The sequence below is a fragment of the Lissotriton vulgaris genome, unplaced genomic scaffold, assembly GCF_964263255.1.
Source record: "Lissotriton vulgaris unplaced genomic scaffold, aLisVul1.2 SCAFFOLD_2828, whole genome shotgun sequence".
Lineage (NCBI taxonomy): Eukaryota > Metazoa > Chordata > Amphibia > Caudata > Salamandridae > Lissotriton > Lissotriton vulgaris.
Genome location: NW_028248544.1, coordinates 48,699 through 53,985, shown reverse-complemented (window position 1 = coordinate 53,985; position 5,287 = coordinate 48,699).

The following is a 5,287-nucleotide window of genomic DNA, read 5'->3' as shown; positions in this document are numbered from 1 at the left end:
GCGGTGGCCACCCCCGGCCTGGCGGAGGCAAACCGCCCAACATCGCAAGCCCAAATCCCCCCGCCATATTAGGATGGCGGAGGGGAAGGTGGCGGTGCAAAATACCGCCCACCTGTTTTCCGCCTCGGTCGCCTTGCGGCCGGGCGGAAAACCAGTAACATGGAGGCGGTGTCTGTTAGACACCGCCCGCAATATTACCATGGGCTTTGTTCAATGCCTTTCCATGGCGGATGCGGTGTTCACTCTAGGGGCCCCCTATGGGCCCCCAGAGTGAAGGCCAAAGGGGGGTGGCACACGGTGGGGTACCTGTGGTACCCCCCTGCCTTTGCATAATCGAAGAGGCAGGCACCGCGCGGTGCCAGACGCTTCGATTGTGCAAAGGCGTGCTTTTGTTTCCTAACATTGTGGCGGGCGGTGCAGTGAGCACCGCCCGCCACAATGATAAATTGAGGAATGCGCCCGCCACTGTGGCGGGCGCATCCTAATGGCAATGTCGGGACCCCCGCCCTTTAGGCGGCCGGTCCCGATTTCCGCTAGGGTGGCGGGCGGGCAAAGCCCGCCCGCCATCCTAATGTGCCCCTATATCTTGGAGAAGCAAAGGATCATGTGCGTTAATAGTTACAGCTCTGAAACAACGTACAGTATCAGTTCTCCAGAAGCCGTCTATACTAACAAGCCAGCGAGGCACAGAGCTCCCTCAGTCTAAATCTCTCCAGTAACATTTCTAATCATCTTTTGTGCTTCCGGTGACCGGTCTCTCAGGTCTAAACATAAGCGCACTGTTAGAACTGGGGGTCTATAGTTGGCAGAGGAATGCGCCTTTTTCCAAGTAGGCACCCTTGCTTCTAGTCAGGGTAAGGGGGATACACACTTTAGATAGAGCCTGCTCACCCCCTTGGTAGCTGGCATGAGCAGACTGGCTTAACCCAAAGGCAATGTGTAAAGTATTTGTACCCAAACTCACAGTAACACAGTGAAAACACCAGAAATGGACACCACACCTGTTTAGAAAAATAAAGTAACTTTATCTAAACCAAACAAGACCAAAACAACAAAAATCCAACCTATATGAATTCAAATACGACTTTAAAACAATGATCTCAAAAATAGAACTTGCAGAAAACAAATAGCTCCACCTGGGTTTATTATGACATTGTGACAGGCAATAATTCAAACAATGGGTCAAATGCGAGATGCGCGGCGTAGGGCATGGAGTCACATGGACCCCCAAGCAGATGTACCTTAGAACGAAGTCTTTGGATGATGCACGGTGTCATGGAGGTGAGGCATCGGTGCCGAGGTTGAGGTCCGTTCCTTGGTTGTCATGGCTGAGGTGAGGCGTCATGTCCACAAGGAGTTGATGCGTCGAGTCCAAGACAGTGGAAGTCAGTTCAGTCGGTGGTGAGGCTTTAGTTCTAGTGAAGCGATGCAAAGTCAAAGACTTGTGAACTCACCCATGTCGGTTACTGGCTCAGCAATAATGGGACTCAGTCGCTGATGGTGACGACATCGGTGTGAGCACCTGAAAGACCGATAACTACAGACGTCGAAGGGCATCGGAGCTGCAGTGTAGACAGGGTGGTACATCGTGCAGTTCATAGGTGGTGCCCCTGGCCTCGCTGCTCGTTGTGGTGGTGAAGACAGCATCGGAGTTGGCTTTCTGTGTGTTGCAGGACCAACCACACAACTGGGATTGGTGCTATTTTGAATGCAGGAGTCAACACAGTAGTCAAGGTGCTGGTCAGTCAGTTGCAGGTGAAGTCTTGGTGTTCTTGAAACTTCACAACAGGACGCTAGCACACACAAGTCCAGTTTATGCCCTTTCCTTGGCAGAAGCAACAACTGCAGGTCAACCCAGCAAAGCCAACAGCAAAGGGGTAGTACTCCCACTCACAGCGCTCCAGCTCTTCTTCTAGGCAAAGGTTCCTCCTGAATACAGAAGTGATCTAATTCTCTGGGGTTAAAGGTTCTCTACTCATACTCTATTTTGTCTTTGTGACAAGGGTCTCTGAGCCCAGTCTAATCAGTTCTGTCTTCTCTGGTGCAGCAGGGCCACAGGGGGTGGAACCAGCATTGTGTAAAGGAGACACAGCCTATTCAGGTGCAAGGGAAACTCTTTCCGCCCCTCTAAAGCCAGCCAAGGTCTATTCAGCCCAGCAATGCATCTCCCAGGAAAGGCAGGACACACATCAACACCCGCCCGAGTGGCTCTACAGTGAATGCACATACCTAGCCCCTGTCACTCCACAACCAGACAGTCATTGCACAAACCAGTAGAGGCATGCAAAATGTTTAAATAAGAAAATGCCTACTTTCTAAAAGTTCAAAAACTGGGTTGGCGAAGTGAGCTAAAGTAAGATGATGGATTCAACACTGATCTGTGACTAGGTTGAGTGCCTGAAAGGATTCAGCGCTTCCTCCATCATCTTTTTATGTTTTCGCTACTTTCTAAAAATGGCATTTTCAAACACATAATTAAAAAACCATCTTAACTAAAAGATGTGTTATTAAATTCTAAGTTCAGAGAACCTTAACTCCATTTCTATATCTTGTCCCAGTGGAAATTTATGCTTCTAAGATGATATAAAGCAGTGCCCATTTTAGCCTATGTGACAGATAACCTTTCAAAAGTGAAAAACGAAATTGGCAGTATTTCACTATCAGGACATGTAAAACACACCAGTATTTTTTTTGCAGAGTTTTATATAGCACTGGCTAGACCCGGAGGTATCAGAGCGCTTTATATGAGGATCAGTGAATTACAAGTTACAAAGAATTACATCAGTTACATGAGCAAAGTATAAAATAAGTGAAAAAACTTTGATTCAACAATAACCTGAGTTAGTGCCTAGCATAGTGAAGACACACGTCCAATGGGGCATAGAAGGGAGAGGGAGAATGGCAAAAAGGGGTAGGGAATGCATATCAAGTCAGGCAGACAGGTAAGGGGAAAGGAGGCGGGGAAGGGAAGGAAACACAGCAGAGAGACAAGCAAAAACGATGTCCAAAGTCCGGCTGGGTATGTCACGGCCGAGGGGATGGAACCAGAGCCAATCTCCTCTATAGTTGCCTGAACAGCTTCACCGGGTATCAGCCATGCAAGCTCGGGCCCTGAGGTTAGTACAACATTCGTGGTTTCCGCCTAGGGAGCATCGTCATAGTTCCATTGGTCGCACCAGTACCGGTGTTACTGGGAAGCACAGCCCGCCTCGCCCTCCAGCCCGTCCCCAGGACGGCTGAGTTATGTCCATCAATGTCGGCATCAAGGAACGCTTACAAAAGAATGCGATGGGGAAATACTGTGTACAGCCAGAGATGTAATGTAGCACCAATCACCTGGAATGGCTTGCGATGAGCCATGGCCTCAGCTCACCGATGATGGGAAACTTCCATCGTCGTCATAGGGTCAGAGTGTCGTCTCAGCTAGCTAGGCTAAGCAGCAGAGACCATAGCATGTCAGCAACCATGCTCAAAGACTGGGGGGCTATCGCCAGCCTCAGAGTTAGGAGATCAGGGTGCCACTTACCCTGTCAACCGAGCGGGCCTGTAGAGAATGCAGCAGAGCCACCACAGGATGCCTGATGTGCCGTGTGCTGTGGGAGGACATGGATCGCAGTGCTCCTCGTCTGTAACGCAGGCTGAGGCAGCGTGCTCAAACAGACAAACAGAGCCGGAGCGTCAGTCGGAATATGTCAAACCTTTCACATACACTGCACCATGCCCTTGGGGGTACCTTGGGCCTACTTGAGGGGTGATCCCACATTTAAGAAAAGGTTAGGTTAGGGCCTGGGAAGTGGGTGCACTTGCCAGGTCGGCATGGCAGTTTCAAACTGCACACAGACACTGCAGTGATAGGTCTGAGATACCTTTTTAGGGCTACTCCTGTGGGTGGCACAATCAGTGCTGCAGGCCCACTAGTAGCATTTGATTTACAGACCCTGGGCTCACATAGTGCACTGTAATAGAGACTTACCAGTAAATCAAATATACAATCACCAATTGCAATAGCAATTTATACTGGGAGCACTTTCACTTTGACACTGATCAGCAGAGGCAAAGTTCCTAAAGCCTCTAAGACAACAAATGCCAGCACAGCATCAAAAATACGGGAGGTTGAGGCAAAAAATCAGTGAAAACCACGCCAAGGATGTCAAGTCTAAAAACCACATTGGGAGATCCCCCCACGTGACTCATAATCGCCGTCTGTGAAAAAGAAATGAAGCCTAACCTGCTTGAGCAGAAACATGCCTAATAAACAGAGAAACACGCAGTGGTCAAGATGTGGATCTGTTTGAAGCATGCAGTTTATTGTGCAAATGTATCAATGCATAAAGTTGGCGTGCCATGCAGAAGAATGCATAAAGTGCTGTGTGCTGTGCTGATCAAGGGGGAAAGAGCAGAGGAAGCACGCGTTGCGATGGCCGACCAGGAGGAACCATGAACGCATGTTGACCAATCCGAAGGAATAATGAGTGAAATCGCCTGGACGTAAACCAAGTCACTTTCTATGTGGATACCAAATAATAAGGCTCATTCTTTGCTATAATCGGCCACATGCATCATCCCGGCCTTTTGCGAATTCCAAATTGTGAAAAATAGGGAATCGCAATTTGGAATTCGCAAAATGGGATGCATGTATATTTTCGCAAAATATTTGCGATTCGGTAAAAATCGCAATTTTTACCGAATCGCAAATATTATGCGAATTCCAAAGTGCGAATTCGCAATTCCCATTGATTCCTATGGGCCAAAAGGCCCATAGGGATCAATGGGAAAGCTTTAACAAATTGCGATTTTCTTTTTGAAATTCGCAATTTGTTAATGCATTCCAAGGATGCAGAGGGGGGGTCCAAAGGACCCCCCCCCTGCACCCCAGAAATGTAATTTGAAGTGCATGTTTCACACACACATGTCCTATGGACATGTGTGTCTGAAACATGAAAGTTTAAAAAATGCTTTTTTGAGCATTTTCAAAATACCACGAGGTTCAACCTCGTGGTAATTTGCACCTCCTAATTGCTAATTTGCAATTAGAAAAACAATCATGCATTGCTTTTAAGGAATCGCAAATTTGCGATTCCTTAAAAGCAATCGCATTTTTGGAAATCGCTAAAAATAGCAAATTTCACAAAAATGCATGATGCATCCCAAAAACTTATTTAGGAAGTGCAAACGGCCGAATTTACAGATTCGCACCGTTTGCACTTCCTAAATAGGTTGATGCATGTGGGGGTTCATGTGGTATTTCCTACTTTTCAAGGCTTACCTTTTAGCTATTGACATTTTG